This window comes from Bidens hawaiensis, unplaced genomic scaffold (assembly GCF_021521415.1).
Source record: "Bidens hawaiensis isolate Kalapana, Puna unplaced genomic scaffold, B.hawaiensis_p1.1 tig00027293_1, whole genome shotgun sequence".
NCBI classification, from domain to species: Eukaryota; Viridiplantae; Streptophyta; class Magnoliopsida; order Asterales; family Asteraceae; genus Bidens; species Bidens hawaiensis.
This window is the reverse complement of record NW_027494403.1, coordinates 110,521-138,150: the sequence shown is the minus strand read 5'-3', so window position 1 is coordinate 138,150 and position 27,630 is coordinate 110,521.

Here is a 27,630-nt window from a genome sequence, read left to right as displayed (position 1 = left end):
AAATTGCCATCCAATGAATCTTGATATTTCGTAACACTCCCTCTTGGATGACATTTTTCGAAAAGCTTCGGGGCCTTAAAGTACTACCTCATTAAAAACCTTGCTAAATAAAACCTAGTGGGAAAAACTTTAGCTAAGGGAAAAAGAGTGCAGTATATAGCTCCCTCTCAAGTTGTAGGTCATTACATTGTCCGTACATGTCACATACCAATATAATGAACATGTTTCTTGAAAGTCGTAGGGAGTGACTTTGTGAAAAGATCACCTAGATTGTTTCTAGATTAGACGTATATTATTTCAACTTGTTTATCTTTAATAAGGTCTTGGAGGTATATGAAAAGAATCTTAGTATATGTTTTGTTCGGTCAGTTTTAATATACCCTTATTTCATCTGTGAGACACAACCTGCATTGTCTTCGTAGATTGGAGTTGGACTTCCATCTTTCTCTATTCCACAAGAAGTTACTATGAGTTGTGTCATAGATCTTAACCAAACACATTCTATACAAGTTTTATGTAGCGCAATGACGTTAGCATGATTTTAGGATGTTGCAGCAAGTGTTTGTTTATGAGAGCATCATGAAATTGCAATTCCTCCATTCTTAAACATGTACTTGGTTTGAGATATTTTCTTCAGATATGATAAATAACATGCATCTGCATAACCAACTAACCCTTCTTTTGAATCGTTAGGATAAAATAAACCTAAATCAACAGTTCCTTTTTGATACCAAAAAATATGTTTAATTCCACTCCAATGTCTTTTAGTAGAAGATGAACTAAATCTTGCCAATATATTTACTGCAAAAGAAATGTCAGTTCTTGTACAGTTAGTAAGATACATAAGTGCTCCAATTGCACTAAGGTATGATTTTTCCCGGATCAAGAATCTCTTCATTATCTTCACAAGGGCGAAATGGATCATTGTCAACATTGAGTGATCTAACAACCATCGGGGTGCTTAAAGGATTTGCTTTGTCCATATTGAAATGCTTTAAGATTTTCTCAGTATAAGTTGATTGGTGCACAAGTATCCCATTATGCATATGCTCAATCTGCAAACCAAGATAATATTTGGTTTATCCAAGGTCTTTCATTTCAAATTATCACTTTACAAGATCAATTGCTACATTAATTTCTTTTGGTGTCCCAATTATATTTAGACCATCAACATACACAGATATATGATCACATATCCTAGTTTTTGTCATCTTAATGAAGACGCATGGACAAATAAGGTTATTTGTGTATCCTATGATAAAATCACTCAAACGATTGTACCACATCCTTCTTGGCTGTTTCAGTCCATAAAAGGATCTTTGTAACTTGATGGAATACATTTCCTTAGTCTTTAAGCTTAATGCTTCGGGGAGTTTAAATCCTTCAGGAATTTTCATATGGATGTCACTGTCTAGTGATCCATATTATGTGACATCATCCATACGACTCATCTCTAATTTTTTAGAGACTGCTAAGCCGTTTAAATATCTAAACATAATAGCATCCATAACAGGAGAATACGTTTCTTCATAGTCAATTCCTGGCCTCTGAGAAAAACTTTAGCTACAAGTCTTGTTTTATATCTTGTAACTTTATTTTTCTCATTTCGTTTTCTCAGAAAAACCCATTTATATCTTACATGCTTTATTGACTTTGGTGTAATGACAATAGGTCCAAAAACCTTTCAATTTTTCAGTGAATTTAATTCAGCTTGCATGACATCTTTCCATTTGTTCCAATCATGTCGATTTTTACAATCATCTATAGATTTTGGTTAAGGATCATCATTTTCTTCCATGATATCACTTGACATAGAATAAGAAAATATATCATCAATATATTCCATTTCATCTCAATCCCACATTATATGTGTTTGACCATAGTTGATTGAACTCTTTATTGGAATCATTTATTTCTTCCTGAGGTAGGGATGGCAACGGGTCGGGTTGGGGCCGGGTATTGGTAATCACATGCCCATACCCATTTGTAAAACTGTGTCTCATAGCTGGCCCATTACCCGTCGCGTATTTGTCGGGTAATTATCCGTCGGGTTTCGGGCATACCCGCGGGTATCGGGTATACCCGTTGGGAATTTCAAATACATTTTTTTAATCGTTATATTTATTTTATACATTTTATTCATACAAAAATTATTACAAATTTAAATATAATGCACTTCATATATAAAAGTGTGACAATAAATAAATAATATCGTTATAACTTATATATATATATATATATATATATATATATATATATATATATATATTTATATATGTGCATCACAACCTTTGAAATACAAAGAATTTTTCGGGTATACAATTCGGGTACATAGTGCGGGTAAACGGGTATGTGTTTTCGGGTAGTCGGGCCGGGGATCATCTAATCCCATACCCAGCCCGTACCCGCGGAAATTTTCAAAACCTAATCCCATCCCCGGCCCATACCCATCGGGTTTCGGGTATACCCATCCCATTTGTTTCAGGTTTTGGGTATGCCCGTCGGGCTCGGGCTTTTTTGCCTTCCCTATCATGAGGGACTGTTATATCATTTACTCCTTCCTGATGGAAGGTTTTGTCATTCATTCCTTTCTTAGGGTCAGTATCCTTTTCAGAGCCCTTTCTTTTTGAGGATTTTTATCCTTTGAACCGATTGGCTTTCCACGTTTTAAACGTTTTTGGGATTCATGAGGTGCATTATTATGGTTTTGATTTCTTGGAATCTCAACTCGATCTGGATCATTAGTAGATGGTATATGAGATTTAGTGACCATGTTTGTATCAGTAAATGCATCAGGTAATTGATCGGCAATTTCTTGTAGATATATTATTTTTTGAACATCAGTCTCACTTTGTTTTGATCTCGGGTCTAGGTGTAATAATGATGGCACACACCATGATATATCTCTTTCTTGATTTTTCATTTCTCCCCCTAATGTCAGGAGTTTGTCTCGTTCAAATGACAATCAGCAAAACGTGCTGTAAATACATCACCTGTTAAAGGTTCAAGGTATCTTATGATGAAAGACATTTCATATCCAACATATATTCCTAGCCTTCTAAGGTGGGAGATGTTTGGCTCAATTCTGGAACAAGTTGTGTGGGAGAGTATTTATGATTTGCACTTGGGTCTCACACGAATTAATGATCCAACATGCATAATCGCATGATCCCAAGTAAAAACAGGAAGTTTGGTCCTCATTATTAATAGTCTAGCTATTAGTTGTAGGCATTTGATCAACGATTCGGCTAAACCATTTTGCGTGTGTACATGAGAAATAGGGTATTCAACAACAATCTCCACAGACATGAATAATCATCAAAAGCAAGTGATGTAAATTCTCCCGCATTATTAAGCCGTACTCTTTTAATTGTATAAAATGTGCACGTAATTTGATAATTTGAGCAAAAAATTTTGCAAAAGAGACATTAGGAGACGAAAATAAAGAGACATAAGACCATCTGCTGGATGCGTCTAGTAAGACCATGAAGCATCTAAATGGTCCACATGGTGGATGAATTGATCAACATATGTCACCTAGAATTCTTTAATAAACATTGGTGATTCTTTATCAACTTTAAATGGCGAAGGCCTTGTAATTAATTTGCAAAGAGAACAAGATGTACATTGAGGCATTTTATCTATTTTGTGGATCTTTTGATCTTTCAATGGATGCGCATTTGTATTTTCAATGATTCTTTTCATCATTGTGGATCCTGGATGACCTAATCTGTCATGCCATTTGTTTCTGATACCATAATCACAACAATTTTCTTTTACTGTCATAGGTGCTTGTGGCATATATATATATATATATATATATATATATATATATATATATATATATATATACTATAACCAGAATGGAGCATTGGCAGTTTTTCCAATATCTAATATTTGCTTATGATATGCAAATATTTTTCATTACTAACAGTCCTTGACTGAGTATCATATCCATTATTATATATATTTTTGAAACTCAACAAATTTCTTGTTTATTTATGGTAAAATAAAGCATTTTCTATTTTGAGCTTTGTACCATTTGATAATGCTAAATTAGCTTTTCCCTCTTCTTCTATCAAGTTTGTAGGACGTGATATTGTGTTAATGACCCCTTTTGTTGGTCTCATTTCATAAAAATATTTTTTAGATCTAAGTATAGTAAGCGTGGCTCCACTATCAGCTATACATATATCTTCTTCATTTGTTTAATCTTGTGCTCCGGTGATTTTCATTTTCAATCTTGAAAATATTAAGAAAAATAATAAGTGTATAACGAAGACATTATGATATTTTAATAAAAACTTTATTTAATTGAAAAACAAAAAGCCAATGAAGGAAAACACATTATTAAGGATAATAAGAAACAAACTTAATTGTTGCATATAACTATTGTCGACAAGGAACATTTGTTTCAGAGTTACACATCAAAGTCTACAATGTGCAGCCCTGCATTGAGATCACTAAAGTTATCCACACTTCTTTCTCTTTTCTTTGAGAGAGGTTTAGTATAGTTCACATAGATGTGGAGCTGTGCGACAAGCCATTGACCAGTGGTTTGTACTTCCACATCTAAAAAAGGAAGTGCCATTGTTTTCGGACCTACCGTCTTCATTCCATTTATTGTGTTGGTTGGAATTGTAATTTTGTGGAGCGTGGTAATTTGTGGTTCTTTGATATTGACCACGACCATGACCATGAAAATTACCTCAGTAATTATTATTACCTTTGAATGGACGGTTTCGATCATTAGAATAACTTTTATCAAAATGGCAATGACCACGGCGCCATACCCATTGTTTTTCTTTAGTGTCATTATTAGTAGCAGTATTTTCTTCTGGGATTGCTAGTGATCCGATGGGACGAGATTGATGATTTTTCATTCAAAGCTCGTTATTCTTTTCTGCTACGAGGAGAAATGAATTTAGATAAGAATATCTTTTAATTTTAGCAACCTATATTGGTGTTGCAAATTCATATTTGATGCATGAAATGTGGAGAAAGTTTTCTCCAACATATCTTCCTCGGTAACAGTATGCCCACAAAATTAGAGTGCTGAGCATATTTAGAACAAAGTAGAGGTGTACTCATTTACTTTTTGAAATATTGGAACCTGAGATTGTCCATTCATCTCTAGCAGTGGGAAGTAGAACTTCCCTTTGATGATCAAATATGCTTTTTAAATCTTCCCACAAAACGTATGGATTCTCACATTTTGAATACTCAAATTGTAACATCTCGTCAATGTGTTTGTGGAGGAAAACATTGGCTTTTGCCTTGTCTTTTTCCTCGCAATTATTTCCCTCCGTTATCGTATTCAAAACACCCATTGATTTGAGATGTCGTTTAACATGTGTCGTCATTGACATATAATTATCTCCTGTGATATTAAGAGCCGGAAATTTAAGTTTTGTGATGTTTGCCATTTTATTACTAAACAAAATAAGATAAATATTAGGATTAAAGACTTATTAAAATTGAAAGAAAATAAAAAGGTAGAGCTGTAAATAGATAAAGGAGAAATAAAAGATTAAACTCCTTAGGTGACATATTACAAATTAAGAACAATAAGATTGTTAGCATTATGGTAGTTAATATCAAAACTGGGTGAATCATCTTTCAAAATATTATCTTGAGTATTCCCGAGAAGAATTGCTTTTTTTTTTTTTTTTGTATTTGTGAAAGAATTGAGATCGATAATTGGTTATTCATAGTTGAAAGTTTATAACCGTTCTATAATGCTATATGACCGTTTCATCAACGGTTTTATATATATATATATATATATAAATTATATGTATAGATATAAAATTATTTTGTAAGTAATAGAATAAATGAGATATAAATGATAAGCTTGTTTATGATTGACACCTTCTTACTTGGTTAATCTTCTTGATTAAGACACAAGTGAGTTGTGCTGATAACGTGTTATAATATAACTATAATTATAACATGATTATTGAAGTATCTTAAGAAGTTTAGAGGTGGTAATAGATAGGAGTAGTAAGAAATGTTTATAACTCTTGAGTTTATTCAATATGGTGCATTTTTAATAATTACCATGGAGGTAGTATTTATACTACAATTACAATACTATTTGGTAGACAAATATAACTATTTAGGAGACAACTACGCAATAACTTTCATATTTATGTTTTGAATAATATTATCTTGAGTATTCCCGAGAAGCATTGTTTTTTGTATTTGTGAAAGAATTTAGATTGATAATTGGTTATTTATAGTTGAAAGTTTATAATCGTTTTATAACGGCTATATGACCGTTTCATCAACGGTTATATATATATATATATATATATATATATATATATTATATGTATATATATATAAATTATTTTGTAAGTAATAGAATAAATGAGATATAAATGATAAGTTTGTTTATGATTGACACCTTATTACTTGGTTGATCTTCTTGATTAAGACACAAGTGAGTCGTGCTGATAACGTGTTGTAATATAACTATAATTATAACAAGATTATTGTAGTACCTTAAGAAGTTTAGAGGTGATTATAGAGAGGATAGTAAGAAATGTATATAACTCTTGAGTTTATTCAGTATGGTTAATTTTTAATAATTACCATGGAGGTAGTATTTATACTACAATAACAATACTATTTGGTAGACAAAGATAACTATTTAGGAGACAACTACGTAACAACTTTCGTACTTATGTTTTGAATAAAATGGTCATCCAATAAATCTTGAAATCTCATAATAATAATAATAATAATAATAATAATAATAATAATAATAATAATAATAATAATAATAATACATTACTAGTATGTGTGCCCGCGCGTTGCGGCGGGGACGTAGTAGGGTTCGGCGGTTTGTGGCGCGGGGTGATGCAATGAGAATTCACTCGGTAACTGTTTAGGCGTTGTGGCGAGGTCCTGATGGGCATTTGATCGTGATTTATTAGACTCATGAGCCATGTAAGTGAACAAATGATTTATATAGTTGAATAAGAAACGAAACTATTGTGATTAGAATTGGATTTAACGAGTTAACTATTAACAATGCATAACTCTATGACGTTATAAAACGGGTGAGTTAAATCAGGAGTTGAAACTAACGTTAGATTAAATTTGGTTGTGTAAGGAAAGCCATTATTGGTTTTAAACATTTATTTCATCCCTTCAAAAATAGAAATAGTAGTTTAATTGTGCGTATGAGTGTGTGTGTGTGTAATACGTTAATTCAATCCATTATAGACCGTACAAAAACTATATATGATTTTGTCTATAGCATAACAAACAAAAAAAATGCATACAAGTAATAATAACATGTTATCATAAATACATATTTTTGCATTGTGAAATTCACTCGAGCGGAGATGTAATGGTTGGCTCGTACCAACAACAAAAAAAGCTAGGTATCTGAACTATAGTGACAACAAAAAGTATCACTTGTGCGCATTTTAGTTCCAATATTCTTCGCTTTAGGCATGCCCGAATCAAATGTAAATGTGATAAACTTTATAGTCCTCAAAATGTTCACTGCATAATTAGACATATTAATATATAAAAATTAGTATTTTTTGTGAGAATTTATTCTCAGTTGAAGTGATATGTATAGGACTATAGTCTTACTTTGTTCAAGCTGAACCAATGCGTAAATGACTCATTTTTGTAGAATTTGTATTATTTTCGGTTGTTAAAAGGTTGGTTCATTATAATACTGATATTTGATATAGCCAAATTTGTAGTCGCTATGATATACGATACAATAACTAAGGTTTAACAATTATGAATTTTTACTCAGTATGTAGTGACGACATATTTCCTCTATTCATAAGGTTTAACAAGTTAAATGGGTGAAAATCCATTCTACTCATAGTTTTAGTCCAATTAATAATATGGAAACTATTAAAACTTGGTATTACAATCACATGAACTCCATTAAGGCAAAATATTCATCGACGTTAAACAAGGGAAAAAAACTTATAATTTAAAAACAATATTATATAAATTTCATGTGCAGAGCCGACAACATCATATGCTACATCAAAAGAATCAATCTTCATTATATTGTCAAACAACTCTTAAAAGTTAATATATGAATGTGACTCCAACAAATCTAAAAAAAATATATATATAAGATTGCTTTGTACCTACCAAACAGGAAATAACATATGTATTGAGGGAGGCGGGGCTGTGTTTCCGGTACCGGATACCTCTCCTGCCACCTCCCACTTCCATACTATATCTATTATAAATGACTTATTTTATAATTGAGCTCAATTTATGTGTTTAATACAAAATTAAAAAAATTAAGAAATTTATCTGCTATAGAAATTTGGACACATAAACTCATATGGTGTCATAACAAGTAAATTAAGGATACTAATTCTTGTGTGAGTATTGTATGTTGTTGACTTGTTGTATATTGATGGACACTACCGTATGTTTTGGTAAATTGCTTGGATACACAAAATCACACCATTCCATAGGCCCATAACAACTTAATTTAGCAATACAGACTAATCAAGTAGGCATGCTTGGCTTTGTATGTTTTAGATTAAAGCTTTTTTAATTTATTTTCCATGTTTTGATTGTTTTTGATGTGTTATTTGTGAGTAGGTTTCAGATGAAAGTGGTGGGATAGAAAGAAGTGGTCTTCCAAGGATTTTTACATATCTTTATAGTATTGCACATGATCCGGTTTATGAGCGATTAGATGTTGGATCCACGGGTGTGGTGTCAATGGCGGGTTATGGATATAGTTACCTATTAGCCAGTTGTATGCTCGGTATTTTGGAGGGGATTTGCAAATTTTTTCCCGTGGAAGGCTATGGTATGTTGATAAATTTAACCAATTTGACACTAATATGGTTGGTTATATTTGTTGATACTTGAAGATAATGAACGTGTGTTGTGTTGTTTTGTGTTGCAGGAACAAATGCGTATCTTCACTTGTCTCATTTGGGAGATTCACAAGAAACCGTTACCTTGATAATGTGTGCTTTCATGTTGATTAGGGAACATGTACGAACGCGTGTTTAGATGTAAATATTTAGGGTTTGAATGTAATAGAGCAAGAAAAACATGACATGGGTCCAAAATTGCATCAAGGTGTTTAATATCATATTCATATAGCTAATCTTAACTTGTTTGATAAATAGGGTATAAAAGCAGTGTTCAAGTTGTACTAAAACTAAGCTAATCAACCCAAACTTTACAAGGGTAGCACAAACAATCAAGTTGTACTAAAACTAAGCTAATCAACCCAAACTTTACAAGAGTAGCACAAACAATCAATAACCACAAATCTGTTTACAACTCTATTTATTACAAGCCATTTATAACTTTTAAATATGAAAAGATTCAATTATGAACAACCAATTATAAAAGAGAAACAAAAATCCCTAGTGGCAAAATTTAAAAAAAATTATTAAAAAATGAAGTTCTATAGTTTTAACCAACCACAACATTTCATTTCTATTATCAAAACAATAGTCTAAGCTGTTACTACTGTTACTATGCACAGCTTTTACATTCTATCAAGATTCAAGAATCAACCAACCAACCAACCAACCTCTAATAACAATAATAATAATAATAATAAAAAATAATAATAATAATAATAAGATTGCATTGATCAATCAACAGCCATACACGGATCTGTCTTTCGAAGATCTGCAACCACAGGCTTCAAACTGCTTTCATCCTCATCTTCTGTTGAAAAGTAGGGTCTGTCTTTCGAAGATCTGCAACCACAGGCTTCAAACTGCTTTCATCCTCATCTTCTGTTGAAAAGTAGGTTGGGGACAGAAGCATTGATATATCGGGTTTCTTGTACAATGCATCTTTTAGGAATACGAAATCCCCTTCGTTCCCCAGTACCTATAATAAACCAATATAACAAACAAAATGTGAGCATAATAACTTGATAAAATATATAGATCCAAATCATGAATCATACTTGGCCTCTAACCCAAATCGAGTTCCTTGCAGGGTTTATCTTGTATACCCACACATTTATAACTATCCTCTGCATCCCTCCCATACGACCGGACATCTTTTTACCTTTGAATACCTGATTCAGAAAATTAGATCCACCAAAATGAATGTTATAAGAAAACACAAAGAAATAAACTAATGGAAAATGAGCACACATATAAAATATAATAATAACATACCTTACCCGGAGCAGCACTCTGACCTGTAGAAATCCTTAATTATACAGTAATGCACACACATGCATTACTGTATCAACTGATTTATCCTCAAACCGGTTTTGACCAAACTTGACCAAATCCATTCGGATCAACCGGTTTTGGTCCAAAAACCGATTTGTACACCTCTAACCTTTATATACAGGAAGGTTAATAAAAAAAATAGAAATATGAAAACTATCTAAACACCTGTATTATCTATTTTGATTGTCAAAAAAAATAAAAGTAGAACTTTTATATAAGCATAAAAGCAAATACATAAATTAAGTAACGGATCAAAATTGGACAAGCTAAGTTAACCTACTTTTTGACCAAATTCATACCTGCAATATGAAGATTAAAATTGAAAACATACTACAGTGAGCATTCATTGGACTATGAAAACTTACAAGAGAGGACATATATTAGGATTTCAAAACTTTGATTGTACCACCTCGTTAGATTACCGGATGCCTGTGTTGGTATTCAAGATGCATTAAAATCCTTACTTTGACCTAAAAGTCCAGCTAAGAAACAAAAGTATGCTTCTGGTTCATATTAAGAAAGAAAAGAAAAATCATTTTACTATTACTCCTAACAGAGTTGACCTATATATTAAACTAATATAACTTTTTCTAATTTAATATGTTATTTAATATGAGTAATATTGTTATAAGAAAATTGTTAACCTAGTAATGCTGACAGCCGACACCAGCTTCGTACCCATTTGTCCCAAGGAAAAAAATGGGTAAGTTAATTTGACCAGCGAACCTGTAATTTGAATTTGTTGCAGAATTGATAACATGATCGATTTCCTGCAAAAGAATTGCTTAATGATATTCTATCTATGTGTTAACAAAAAGGTAAGGGTAAATTAAGAAGTTGAAAATCATAAACACGATCATGGGCCTGAAACCATGAACTCATGAATGTAAGAAAGAGTAAAATGTGCAAGACTATGATATGTTTGTGTGTGTGTGCTACTTTACATTCCTAATTACCAAGAGTTTAAGCATTATTAAATTTCCAATTACAAGCGTTAGTAATTGTAACATGGAATATGATCTGGTCGAATTTGTCATTTAAAGAAACCAAATTCCATTTGACTTTTCTAGGTCAAGATTTAATGAAAAGTTACAAATAAAATTTGTTGTTCAAATTTGTTAAAAAATGAGTTTATTATGTTTCTAAATAGTATAGTATGACATCCACAATGACATAAGTTTGTACATGGGAATATGTAAATTTAAATAATGCTTATCAAGTCTGTCAATGAACTTCAATAAAACCAGCAACACATTCGGGTGCCTACAATATATACAAAGAATTATATTTATATAACAGATGAACGTAGGTGACTTTTCATAGGGATTTAAAAATGAAAAGTAAATCAAGTATGAAAAGATAAAATGTAATCTAAATGTATGTTAATCAAAGACCAGCATCAAGAACCATCATTGAAAAATATCATGTTCAATTCAAAGTCAAAACACCCAACATCAAACTGATATGATGATTAATGAAACATAAGATAAACTATTAGATGGCTTTGCCTCTTAGCGTTTTAATTTACTAAAATAAAAAAATATATAGTCATGTTTTTTATGCTGTTTTGTTTTGGTGCAGATGCAGCTGAAAAATGTTTTCCCATTGGGTGAGCTAAAATACTCATTGTTACACAATCATAAATGAAAGTTTACCAACTAACAAACTACATAACAAAGCAGAACAAACTTACAAAGTGAACTCACCACTGATACAACCGACAACTGATGGCAAAAAAAAAACTGTAGCTTAACGGTGATGCACCTGCCTTGTGTAGCAACTATAACTAAAAACAAAAAACCCTCAAATTATAAATAAACATTTACGATCTTGAATATATTAAATAAACAAAAAACAAGCGCATACGAAAATAATTAAATATCTAAGATCTTGAATATATGAGATGAACACAAAAACAAGGGTATACCAAATGTGTGAGTAGATGGATACACGAATCTCTTTGGCATGCTAAGATTTCCATTTTTGTAAACAATTGTGTTAGTATCAAAACACTCCCAATTACACACAACCGCAACAATTGTCCTCCCATTCAATAGGCGCAGCCGCATGGATACAAAAGTCTGCTTGATGTCACTGTCCCTGACCTAACCACCCCTCCCCGACCGCCGTTTCCCCTATTTCACATGTATTGTGAATGTATATCTTCTTTGAAGGTTGTACATTTCATTCCGGCGATCACAAAAAAAAAAAAAAAAACAATATGTGATTAACTGAGTTCACACAGTGTATTAATTTTAGTTTTGGAATAAACAAATTAAAAGAGTGTACCGTGAAAATCTGTGCACAGGATGATTGCTAGAGATCGATAGGAATGCCCAACCTGTAAACAAGATATACACGATTTCACAATCAAATCAGCGATATATAAACTCACAAAATTACACCTTTTTAGCATCATAATTATAAGTTTTGTGGGTTAATTGAACATAAGGCATCTAACCTTCCCTTTTAACACTTTAAATTGAATCCACCACCACTGCAATGTCTCATTGATTCAAAGATTCAAAACTCTGATTGGAAATGCAAGAAAATCTGCTTAACCTACACATTTAATTAATAAATTAAGTAAATCTGAAACCTACTTTGTATTTATTTCAAATCGAGGAAGATTCGAAACAGACATAGATCTTACAAGTTTAATTACCCTAATCGGATTATAGTGGAAACCATTTCAATTTGAGATAGCAACTTATAATTACCTATATATAATCACGAGACAGAGTCAAAACTAACATTCATGTCGTACAATTATTCACCGATGTTGACAGAGGCTAGGCAGTGGACGATGATGGCATTGATAGAGGGCATGAGCCGTGGTTATTAAAGGATGGCAGGACTCGTGGTTTCTTCAATGAGAAGGTAAAGCAACCGTCGGTCGCTTCATTGATGCGCTTGTAACCGCCAAACCCTTCAATGCTTTGAGATGTTCCGGCGTTGTAAGTCCGGTGTAGTCTCGCTGAGCAATTAATATACAAGCGTCTCATGAGAGAGAAAGTAGGGTATATGAAAGACCTCCTATTCTATTCTATTCTATTCTATATGTATTAAAATGTAATATAGATTATTATTATGGCTATAGAATCAGAACCTAATTGAATACCTGACGACTAGCATCTGCACCGAGCAAGTTTTACTAACTGAAAAACCCCAAATCTCATAAAAACACCCTTGAACTTGAGAGAAAAAAAATCAAAATGTCAGAAAACATTCCGGTCCAAATCCAAATGGAAATCATGAAAAGGCTTCCCATCAAATCTGATCTGTCTCCAATGAATCGAAGTCTCTCATCAATAGCTCTTACTTTAATGCTAGTTACACCGGCCAACAACAACATCTACTCGTAAGTTATCAACATTCAGTTAATAATAATGATTTTGATTTTGAGCAAAAATACCATTCATTTGTGGATCATATTGACACTTTCTCACAACACAAAGTTCTCTCACTATTCCCCAATGCGTAACTTTTATAGACCAATTGGCACCTCTCATGGTTTGTTATGTTTGTTCGGTGACGGTCCTGTTTCTTATATTTGGAATCCGTCTATTAGAAAAGTGGTTGCTATTGATGTACCTTACGTAGAAAACGTTACATATGGAACCGTTCTTGGTTTAGGGGTTTGTCATCGGACTGCTGATCCTAAGATTGTCAAGATTAAACAACTTATTGGGGTGACGGTTATGGAAACTATACTTTGCGACAGTCACTAAGTTGAGGTTTTTACATTAAGCACAGGGGCTTGGAGACCTTCACATGGCAATTTCCCTCGTATATTGATTTATTTTAGTATATGGAATGTAGTAGTAGTAGACGGAGTTCTTTATTGGCTTGCTACTGATCATGTTACTACGGATGGGATATTACGAAAGCATACTTTGATTGTTTCAATTGATTTGATGAGTGAAGAATTTAAAGAAGTAAATTTCGGTCTGTTTTTCGATTCGTCCAGCTAAGGGAGTCTCTTGTTGTGGTTAAAGACGACAACATAGAGGCTAATAATACAGTTTTTCATGTATGGATGATGGAGTATGGAAGTCCAAGATCATTTACAAAGCTATTCACTTTTAATGTTAATACACCAGCCAAATCAAAACTTTATGTAAGTGCGTTTAGGAAGACAGGTGAACCTATAATTGATATTGATCATGATGTCACTAGTGTATCACTTGTTGTTTATGAACCCGATTCAATATCCATCAATGGTCTTGAGATTATGTACCCTAGTTTTGTGTATTCCTACATGGAAATACTTGATCTGCTTTGATCACTGTGCTTTAAGCCTTTAACATGTTTTGGAAAAGGAAACGATCACATACAAGCAATGTATCTATTTTTTCTTATTTCATTGTTTAATTATTTCATATTAGCAAATTGAAATGTTTGTATATTTGTTATATTAGGAGAAAAATTGTAGTTCATTTATACATTTAGGTTTACAAATAAATATTTAAAACTAGTATAGTGTATGAAATTAGAAGCAAAGCTTATGCAGATAATATGTATATCATTCCAATGATAATATGTATATCATTCCAATGAGTGTCTTCTTCTGAAATGCCAACTACACATGAAATGAAATATGACACTTTATTTCATCTTCCCAAAATCCGAGTCAAGTTTGATAAAAATGTTTCATGGATATTAATACAAAAATGTTTTAATTTGTGTTTAAATAAGATTTAGTATTCTCGCTCATCATGATTCATGACTTATATATGATCTATGAAGAAACATGTTTCTATTGAGCTTCAATTGATTAATTGATCAATTCATAGTTAAACAATTGGGTCTAGTTATTTGATATGTGTATGTATATAATAGATTAAGAACGAAGTGTGTAAGTAAACAATTCGGCAGAGTAATGACTTAAGAGAAAATACATGAAACACACTTACATTATGAAGGCATGAACAACCTTTATGTAGAAGATGAATGCCATTCGTTACACATGATGTGAAGAATGACCTTCATTCGTCTTCATTACAATAAGTAACATATTGGTATAGCGAATGAGACATTCGTTATACCCCATTCGTCAACATTCAATGACGAATGGGTACATAACAATAATGATTAAGGTCCATTCGTTAAACATCCTTAACGAATTGACAAGTATCATAATTTAAACTCTCATTCGTTAAACAATCTTAACGAATGAGCACATATAACTAACGAATGGGTTGGTAGTAAGCAAAATACCCTTACATTATTATAATAACAAATTACAAACGATTACAAAGACTCGAGACGAGAAACGTGCACTAACAAACATCCGCTCGTCTCGTGCTCTTTGTCTTTAAATTACTTGAACCACTTTGACTTCCAGTCAGAACAACTATGAACCCCAAACGCATGACAAACACGAAAAACGCGTTGGAATTGCATAGCTCTATCATAGTCTTCATGATTCTCAAAAATAATCTTGTTCTCGAACAGCACCTCATTGTCTATCTCGGATAAATTAATGAGCCACATAGGGTCTATGACTCTTATAAAGTTAGTCTTCAGACCTTTACCCAAAACAATGACCGCCTCGTCTATTCGGTTGTCGTAGTACCACAAATTGAATGACAGATGAAGATCTTGCAAAAAGGTCTTCACCGGCACTCACTCCATCGTCTTCGGTGGCTTGAAGTACAACACAAGCTTTCTCCAACTAGTTTGAGGATCAATTTCATCAATATATATTCTGGTTGGCACCTGTGGCTTAAAAAACTTAAACATGTGGTTGACCTTAAATAGCAGATATTGGTGAAACCATCCTGGTAATTGATTTCCACCACGATTAATAAAAGGTCGTTTGGTGAGTGTCCGCACATCCCACCTCGGTAGTGAGAAAATGTCAGTAATATATTGAAAGTACTGATCGCCGTTCTCCCACTTGATAATACATACCCGCAACTCCGAATCATATAACCAAGTGATGATGTCACCTTTAACGGTTTGCACGGCCTTGAACGTAGTCTTATGATTTGCTTTGTGGTGTGCACTAACATCCAGCTTGTGCTCTTGAACAAAATACCTGTATTCTTCAATGATCTTCGAATATATGGAATTTTTATGATGTCCGAACCAATCCTCAGCATCAGGATCAAACAAACTTGACCCTTTTATTGATACTTTACCCTCTTCTTTGTTGTCTTCTCAAGGTGATCTTCGGCAGCTTCGACATGTTCTTCAGTAAATAACGGAACACCCTGATCAGCATTTGAACGTGTATAAAGATTAGGGTACTCCTCTGCCGTCACATATTCAATCTCAATTTCCTCGTCCTCGTAAATAAACGATGTATTCCCATGTGGAATACTCGTATCAAGAAGGACTTCCTCATCGTTATTCAACATCTTCCTCAGCCTCTAACGCGTCCATTACTTCATCGTTTAAACCCAACAACAGAGAAATTGGATCACGAGATAGAGCATGATCAACGAACTCACCCTCCTCAATCTCATCAGCATTGGCAGTACTCATCACCACACCTTTCTTGTAATACATAAATAGTACGGTGTTGGCTTTGATCGACTCGATTGGCGTGACATTGGTAGTATCTTGATATACTACCATTTGTTGATCATCACCTGCACCACTAAAACTAGTAGTACCTGCAACAAATGAACCGCGAGCTTGTTTTGGCTCACTACCACTTGCACCAACAACATCAGGATCCTTATCTTCATCATCGTTCTTCAATTTCTTCACGCATCATCTTTATAAGTTATCTGAAGAATAAGGTCCTCATGTTCTTTCATCTTCACTCCCCTGAGCTGTAACAATCTCACACAGCTTTTTTGTCTCCTTCTAGCAATACGAGTTATAGCTCACCAGTCGACGTTGATTCATCAACATCTGATCATGTTGTTGAGGATCAGCTGCCATCTGATTCTCGTATAAATCAATCAAGCTAAGGAGCATATCCATCTGCTATGCATGCGGTAAGATATGAAAGTTTGGTGGAACAGGCTGCACCGGACCTTGCGAACGAGTAACCCTCATATATGATAAGGCCGAAGGTTGTATCGGTGTAACATTCGTTACTTTTCAAATCTGAAGATCCGACCCGTTTTAAATTATATATATTACGTTCCGTTTTTTAAACTTTATAATTCGTTAACACTCTTGTTTACAAAATAAAATCTACCAATAGCACCAATATTTCCGTAATCTTTATAATATCCAATCATAAAATTAATCTCATAATGTTTTTAATTAAAATTTTATTAATAAAATCGTTAGAATTCTTTAATGTATAAAAAACATATTATGATATCCAACTCCATAATAAAATATAAATTTAACATTTCTAATCCCTGACGTGAAACCCGACAATTTCAGGTTAACTCCGTTAACTAAACCCAGTTTAATCCTGTTGACTATGTCAGTAAACCCAGTTAGTTCTGTTAAATACATTAATGAACTCTCATGCATGTAGTTTCATCTATGCATACATTGAAGTTAGGCTTGTCATTGGTGACCTAAACAAAAGTAACTTGTTACATATGTTATAATAATAATAATGTGTTACATGTACTTTATACGATAGGTATAATGTATTATATGATCAATATGTTGCATGACTAGTAGTTATATACTTATGTGATTTATAAGAAAGTTTGATGATTAAATTTGTTACAATATATATTATGTTACATGTTATGTTGCCAAGCTAGACCAATAAACCTTAGACAATATAATACATAGAAATGGTTTAAAAAGTTGTATCATGTCACCTATTTTAATATAAAAGTTACCTAAGGTTGAATTTTATTAAAGTGAGATTAAATGTTTTTTATTAATTCAACAAGGAGTTAAAAACTCTTGGTAATCAAACTTTTCCCTTTTCTTTTTGTCCCTATTGACGAAATCTATCACTCACACACACACAAAACACTTTTGTAAAAACTCTCTCAAATTATCCTCATGCACAAGTATTGTTTTGGTGATTCTTGGAAGAAAGAGGATTGAATCTTTGGATTAAGCAACTAGGTAATAATATTTAGCATATATTTTCTTTATGTTTTTCTTTAAGTTTTTATTTTAGAAACTTGATATTTGTATCCAAATGATTTGGATTAAGAGATAAATAGCGAATGATCAAAGTTTGATTTGCTTAAAAGTGTTTGTTCTGTCTTGGTATAAAAGTTTGAATATTTTATATATATATATTTGTTCATTATGGATTTAGATTAATAATGGAAAAAACATGAGTTTTGATTTTATAAAATCATGATTGTTGTGCACATAGGTTTAGATCTGCTTGCTGACAGATTCTGTAACCTAGGTTGTTAATTGAATAACTTGTTGATATTTTAGAGATTTTGGTTGATTCTTGATGCTACGATCAATTACTTTGGGTCTAGTTTTCAACAAGTCAAAAATCATAATTTTTGAACGCTGTTTGATTAGTTTTTATGAATTTACAAACTTGGGTTGCAATTCTGATTGAAAAAGTAATTTTTGGATTCGTTTTGTAAATTGTGTAACCTGTAATTGAAAATGGATAATTGTGTGATTCAACTTCTGGATTGTTATAAATTGATTAGGAATCCAATACAATTGGTCTTGCATCAATTGGACATATATGGAATGTTTAGCAAATATTTACATTCTGTTGTGCTGATAAGGTAGCTGAAAATAGGTTGCTATAGTGTATGAATTTTCATTATGTTTCTGTGTGTTGGAAAATTACAAGAAACTTTTATGTGGTACCTAATACTTGAAAGTATCTGTGAGAATTATTTGGTAAATTATTTGCAAGTTTGGGATGGTTGTAAAAATAGGTTTTGGTGACTTAAAACCTGCCCAAATTTGTCCAAAATGTTGTTTGGTAAAAATAGTTGTAGTTTTTACAAAGATTGTTGTGTTATTTTGGAATTTGACTTTATTGGTCAACTTTAAATTATTTGACTAAATGTTTAGTCTTACTTATGAGAAATAAAATTGGTAAAAGTGTGATTTAGTCATAGGGTTGCATGAAAAATGATTAACTTCAAATTACGTGATTGATTGTTAGGTTGCGACTATAATATCTTATGACTATTTTAAGTCTAGATAATTTGTCAAAAAGTCACCAACGGGTCGTTGGTCAACATTTAGGGTCAACAGTCAATATTTTGGTCAAAGGTCAATATTTTTAGTCAACGGTCAACAACTTGGACCTTTTGGTCAAATGTCAATGACACGTCAAACTTTGGTCAAAGTCAACGGAAAGTCAAACTTGTAATAATCCGTGGAATTATACATTGTCTGTTTGGTATGAGGTAATGGAATGGACGACAAAATGGAATAAACGTAGTAATGGGATGGACAAAGGAATGGAATGGGTTATTACCATTCCAATGAAATGTTTTGGTTACCACATAGGAATGAAGTGAGTCATTACTTTGCATTGTTTAGTAGGTAGGAAAAAAAGAAAAAAGAAAATTAAAATGGTAGTGAGTGGTGGTGGTGGTGGTGGTGGAAGGTAGGTGATGGTCGTAGCATTGATGGGCGGTGATGGTGGTTGGCGGTGGCGGGTGGTGGTGGGTAACAAGAGATAATGGTGGTTGGAGGTGGGTGGTGACAGTGGGGTGGGGGTGAGGGGGTGCGCGGTGTCGGTAACAGTGGAGGTGGTGGTGGGCAGCGATGATGGTGGGCGGCACGTGTGATGCTGGGGCAATGGCTGATAAATGCGGCCGACAACTGGCGGTGGTGGGTGGTCGGCACTGATGGCGATGATTGGTGGAGGTGGGAGGTGGCGGAGGTGGACGGCGATGCTGGTGGTTGGTGGCGGTGGCAGTGGTGGTGGGAGGGTGGTGGAGGTGATGTAGGGTGAATGAGGGAATGGAAAGGAAAAAAAATGGGTTATGGTTGGAATGAAATTGGGGTATTTTAGAGGGAATGGAATAAACTAGGTAATGGGTCATTCCATTACTTTGATCAATCAAACACACTTTCCTTCATTCCCTTACAATGGGTTATTCCATTCCGTCATTCATTCTTGCATACCAAACGCTACCTAAGGATTCTAGGAATCGCTTAACAATTACTTATAGTGCTTGAATGATTTAGGCACTAGAATATTTTGTGACGTAAAGCAGTGACTTCTATTTTAAAACCGCATTCGAGGTGAGTTTTTCACACCCCCTTTTTAACGCTTTTACATCTTTTGGGGGTAGCATATATATCCTATCAACATTACAATTTCGTTTATTTATTATTTACAAGCTACAATTCGTTATATGGACTTGTGTGTTAATTTGCTTACTTGCTTAAAGATTACTTGCTCATGGTTTGCTCAATAAGGATGATCATACCCCCCCCCCTTATGCACTCAGTTGCTCGATGTTATGAGTGGAATAGGGACCCCCGATCCGAGTACGTTGGTTGTTACCAATTGGAACACTTATCTGAGTATGTTGGTGCACAATCCCAACTGGAAAGGACCTTACTTGTTCATTAACACTTGTACATTGAATTGTATTATTTTTCTGTACTTATATCAAACTATGGAAGGTCGCCAACTATTCATATAGTTGACCTTTATTTTATATATATGCTACAGCTACCTTATGTATAGTATGCTGCCGTGATGAATAGGGGTATGTTTGGTATGACGCAATGGAATGAATGAGAGAATGGAATGGACATGGGAATGGAATGGACAAAGGAATGAAATTGACCATTACTGTTTCATTGTCATGTTTGGTTACCATGTAGGAATGTAATGATCATCCCATTATCACCACCACTAGTAACAATAATAAAGAGTATTAATAATATGAACATTCATATTAACTCCTTTTTATTTTCCGAATAAAAATACCCAGAAAAATATTGAATCACGTATGCGTGTTATGAAGCGTTGACTTGTCAAATAATTTTAATAATATTGATAATAACTCTAATACAAATAATGATAATATAATAAAATTAATAACAATAATATAACAACCTAATATTGTAATAATGATTATAATATAATAATAATTCTAGTATGATCCTAATCATAATATTTATTATTATTATTATTATTATTATTATTATTATTGTTGTTGTTGTTGTTGTTGTTAGATGATTCCATTTCTTGAAGGAATGAGAAAAAAACACCTACTCTTTAAAGAATGAAAATCCTATATTTGAAAGGAATTTAATTCATTATGGAATGGTTCATTCCATAACTACATGACAACCAAATATAGTTTTTTTCATTCCTTTGAAATGTCCCATTTCATTTCACATTACATTCTCTTCTACCAAACACTACCTAGAACTTAGGTTATATTAATAAATGGACAAGTTATTAATTGCTCTTGTATTTCACTTGTATTTCTTGTTACAAACATGTGTACTTGATGTATAAATTAATTAATGATAATATTGTCACTTAATAGTTTCACATGTGTTTTGAGCAATCTGTACGTCACACTCGGACGTATTCCGCTTTAGCCGGGGTGTTACAATCAGCATCGTTTTAGTAGCAGGAGATGTTACCATCGAAGTCACAGGAGGTGTGGGCAGAGGAAATAGAAACGATTGGGGGAATCGAAGCCAATCTCCGATCTGATGAATCTGTATTCGTTAGAGTGATTGTCGTGGTGCTAGTAATAAGCGACACCACCGGCCTTTGTTGCACCGACGACCTTGGAATTTGTGGATCTATTACCACACCAGAACCATGTGCAAGCCGACGCTTGGGCGGTTGTTCAGTCAGCTTCTCCTTTCCCTTACGTTTTCGTTGAGCAGCATACGAGCAAGCTGACTCAACCTTAGTACCTTGTCCATCACCCCCATTCCCACCATCTCCATCGTTTCCATCATCATCACCACCTATGTTCTCACCTGGTCCCTCTTCCCGTTCAGAATCCGAGTCTTCATGGATCCAACAGTCATCAGAAGGACATTCTTAATTAGGATTCTCCAAATGACCAATTAAACGTTTGGTCCTTGGGCGATCCTCAGGTGACTGTTGCTGATAAGTCTTCATCCTCTTCATTGTACCAGCTGTCATGTGATCAAGCTTCGACACATCGCCCTTCAATGTCTGATTGATTACAAGATTAGGCATCAGATCTTGTATAATCAGCTGCACAAATCGCGGGTATATAAAAAACTTGTCGCGGGGATTCTTGACCAGACATTTCTCCTTAAGATGGTAAAATATGACATTGGAGAAATTGATCTGTTTGTTTAATATAAGGGCAGCAAATTCGGATTGAAGCAGTGTCCGACATTCATCAAAACCACCCCTCCGTCCCCCAAGGCAATGGATCAAGACGTGTAATAAATACTTGTATGGAGAACACAAGTAAACGTTGTTGTAATGGGAACGATCAAGGTCCCCAGTATAAAACAATCTCTGGTATAATCCATGGATCAGCGCCTTATCGAATTCACATGGAAGGTCCATGTTTTTAGAAAACCTCAGCACCCGACGTATCACACCAAGAGTGATCGTGATAGTCATCTTGTTAATCTCCGCAACGATGTGGTTCTATGACTCCACATACTTAGCCGAATCCCAAAAAGGATGGATCACACTAAAATGTACAGCGACATTAGTGGTTATATCATGGTATATACGGGATCGACGTAAGAACGCAATAATATCTCCAAAAACATCTTGATCAACAAAGTTCTCCTGTACGAACGCATAAATATTGTGCTTCTTGTCATAGGCTAACTCAGGAGTAGATGGTTCTTGTTGTTGCTGTATTGGAGGTTGTGCGACAGCTTGTGGATCAACAGCTGGGGCTTCTAGAATTATCTCGCCAGCCATTGCTGTAAATACACAAACCTGAGGATTAGTAAACCAGAACTTAACTAATTTAAAAATCACAATTACAGTTAAAACTTAATAAAAAATTCATTCTGACCAATTATTATTCACAAGCTCATTTGTTATAACGATTGGCTTCAATCTTTATAACGAATAGGTTGATTTGTTTTTTAATTAAAACGAATGAAGGAATAACGAAAGAGTTCGTTAAGTCGTTCTTTATAAAGTCAAACGAATAAGGCTGATTCGTTATAAAGTATCAGCGAATGATTTCATTCGTATTAATCAGACACGAAGGACCACACATTCGTTGAGTATAACGAATAAGCACCAATAATTATCCTACTTTGACTCAAAATTGTCAAAGTTAAAATTGGTAAGAATATTTACAGTCAATCATGCATCAGATTTGCAATTAACCCATGAAATACAAAGAATCCATGTAAAATCTGCATCAATAGACTTGTATAACTATCATTTATTGATACTAATCAACTAAACCACAGTACACTTTGTGTTACAGGTTCAATTTATCGATATGTATATACGGTTAAACAATTGATTAATTGACCCATTAGATGATAACGAAAATCAACAAAACTGATTGCGTTTGAATTGTGTTTACCTAAGGTTTCTTAATTAATCAACAAAACATGCATCCATGAAGGTCGGAAATGTTAGAAAATTTGGGCAGAGTTTTTTCAAGGTGAATGTGATAATCGAATGTGAACGAATGAACGATTTGCTCAAACACTGTTTATTATAAAGGACATATTTGCACACAACCCTAGACACATAAATGAACCCATTCGTTAATTTAAAATTAATGACTGGTTCGTATACGTCGACTCATTAGTAACAAAAGTTAACGAATCAATCATAACTTAAACCCAATAACAAATCAACAAAGATACGTTCTTCACTCGTTATCAATATCAATAACGAATGAGGTCATTGACGTGAAGTCGAAGACTCACTCAAAAATAAACCGATTACAACTAATAGATAGTGATAAGCGGGTATCGAACACAGGGAGTTTGTGGAAAATGTATTATTAAGTAGCTTTTTGATTAAACTATATTAAACTAAATGAAAAAGTAAATTCAAATAGTTGGTTGTTTGGTTTTTGATTAACAAAAATAACTGAAATAATTAAACAAGTTTTAAACAATATGAGAAACAATGCTCTCTCCCGATTTCAGGTTTTCAATATTGATACAGTTAACGTTTACTTGTGGGATGAAACTCATAAACATGGTTCGTGAAAATGCGTTTGACAGTGATAAAGAGGACTAAGTACTTGAATTATGAAAACGCAAGGTTGTCACTCAATAATCAGTTTTATATAGTTAACCCTAATTCTCTTGTTTTAAATCTCGATTGCCTATAGCACCAAGAACGGATAATCAAGAACACGGATTTACACTATATTAATAAATTACTAATCAAAATCATAGTCACCATAGCAATTTAATCAAAGAATCAAAAGACTATCCCACAAATCACATATACGAATAACAAGTAATCAATTGAAACCCTTACAATTCGGGAGAGAACACAAAAGGTACTAGCTACTCATCATTCGGTTCATAAATCAAAGTATGTAGATGAGTCTCCAATCCAATTCAATGATTACAATCACCAAAATCAAATACTTGCTCTCCAAAATTCGTCTCTAAGGTGTTTGGGGTCAAAAGATAATGAAAAGACAGACAAAGACAAGTAATAAACTAAAAAAAATTCGGCAATTACGATCTGGACCGTGGCCCACAGTCTCCACCGTGGGTCATGGTGGTCTTTTTGCAATACTGGACCGTGGCCCACGGTCCCACCGAGGCCCACGATGGTCCTCACGGTGGCACAGAGGTCCACGATACGGTGGCCTTTGTGTTCTTTGGTCTAATTGGACCGTGGTCCACGGTTCCAACCGTGGACCACGGTGGACTTCAGCCACAAAGCTCCAGTTTTCACCTCTTTTGACCTCTCTCACGTGTCCGGCTCCTTCGGTTGCCTCGGTAGTCACCAAAATGGATCTGGAACCTCCTTTGTACTTACAATTCACCGAAAACACCGTAGTTATCTAATTCCACAAAATAAATCCATTCAAAACATAATTATTAACGGCTTTAAATAACTTAAGGGTTGTCTGATTGACCACACGTCACATTCCCACACTTAAACGTTGCTTGCCCCCAAGCAACATCTCAACACAAACTTTCTATTACATTCAACTTGTATCCACCAATCTTACCACAAAACCGGTTCTATTAAACACATTTTTCTATTTTTCTTATTATTTTTTTCTTTTTTATTATTTTTTTTATTTTAAACGAAAATTTTTTCAAAACAACGAAAAATTCCTCATCCCCACACTTGGGATACATTGTCCCCAATGTACGGTTTTTGAAAGACAAAAGAGACAAACTACTTCAAAAACACAACCCTCTTTTCAACACAACCCTTTAATACTTAATCAATAGTATTTTGTCCACCTCCCTTCCATCCAAAAACAAATAAAAACACAAAAAGATAACAATTGTATAAAATATACAAAACGGGGTTCACCTGGACTCACGCGGCTCGATCAGTTGTAAGGCGGGTGGGCCAGCCCAAAGATAGATGTCATGAAGTCTGAAAACTGGCCGAAATTAAAGGCCCCATCGCCATCGCTGCTTCCTTTTTCTTGTGGTGGTCGTGGTACCATTGATTGCATCGGGTTTATCCACATGGAGTGATGAAGAGGTGGTTCGGGATAACGTACCGAACCGTCATACGGAGGTAAAGCCGTGTAATCTACGATTTGTGGATCCGGTACTACACTGTTCACCAGCATGCCATTTATCATCCATCCTCCGATTACGATCATACAAGTATCTCATGTTCATCTCATGTTCTCGCCCATAAGCATTGGCACAGTTCCACATCTCCAACCTGTCGTGCCTCTCTTTTTCGGCCCGTTCAGCATAGGCCCCCATAAGGTCTGATGGTTAAATAATGCGCGTGACTCATCCGACCAATTCTCATACGTGGAAGGCCTCCTCTCCACCACCTCATTCATTGACCCCACATGGGCCCAATTATTACCATAAGAGTTATAACCATCCGAATAATTCCAACCCCCGTGTTGGGAACTGCTACCACTGCCCACATCCATGTAATCGGGCTCACCTAACTCTTCCACCTGTTCTCTCTCATCATCCCCCTCCACTACAACATCCCCTCTTACTACACTCCAATTCACATTATCACACACAGGGACGTGATGCCTATCGGTTTGTTTTCCAACCTGGCAAATCCGATAACTTAAACTCCTTGAACACCTTGGTTAATCCCACCGACTCGTCAGTTATCACACCATGATTCTTTAGCAATGCTGTGATCAGTCGACAATGCGGAATTAACTTCCGCTTGTTGCTTTCTCGACTGTTCCAAATGTTGTGCATTACTAAATATCGGAAAGAAATGAGAGGCTTTCCACACATCAATGCATACAAAACTGGAATATCACTGTTCCTCACTACCGAAATGTCCCCCCGACGGGGCACCACATTGTATAAGCAAATGGACATCAACAACTTCGCCTCATTCTTCAGATCTTTTCTTCTAATCTGATCACTAAAACCTTCTCTTGCTTTAACCACCTTTGCTAGCATGTTGTACCATTGAGGGTGCTTGTCGGGACATTCAAACAAATCTTTGACAGAAGGGTAAATATATGAGTTGCTTGGTTTACTGTCAAATAAAGCCATCTGATTGAATGTGTCAAAGGACATCACGACTTCCTGTCCCCCTCACTGTTCCAATTAATTTCATGTCGTGTCCTTTCTTGTAGGGGGACATCTCAATGTTGACACCCATTCTTCAATTTCTCTATCATACAAGGTGTTACTTTCCTCACCGTAACTTAAGGGCTGCTTCCCAACCCATAGCTTCAAATTTGTCAACTATCCCAAAAGCCACAAAACCGGGATCGTTTACCTCCTTCTCACACATATATCCTTCAATTCGTTTATGCAACGTGGCCATCTTATCAGTGAAGAGCTCCGCTTGCCATTCCAACGCGTACTTTGACAATCCCCCACCTCTCCAAGTGGGTTTTACCATTTGTACTTGCACATGTGCTTGCTCTTCCTGCATTCTTTGCCTCTTTAATTGGGCTGCTCGACCGCTAGAAGTTGATGCCTTTAACTTTCCTTTATCTGAATTTCTACCCATCTACACACAACAAACAACCAAGTTTAGTCAACATACACCTCCCCACACTTGCTTGTTACTATGGTTGTGGATAATCACTTGTTAATCAATTGACAAAGATTTTCAACATTTGCTTCAACATATAATTTCCAATTAATCAATATAACAAACATATTTTTGTAACAATTATCTACGATCCACAACCATACCATATAATCATTATACTCATTACTCAAACAAGCAAGTGGGTACATAGAAACAATTATGACAAACTTACAACTTCAATACAATATACCATCAATAATGAAAAGAGATTCCATACCTTTGTGTTGTAGAAGATGTAGATGAAGAAAGCTTCAAACTAAACCAAAAACCCCAAAAATTTTGGACTTATTTGTCCAAAATCGACCAACAAAATAAAGGATTCTTTCAAATGCAATG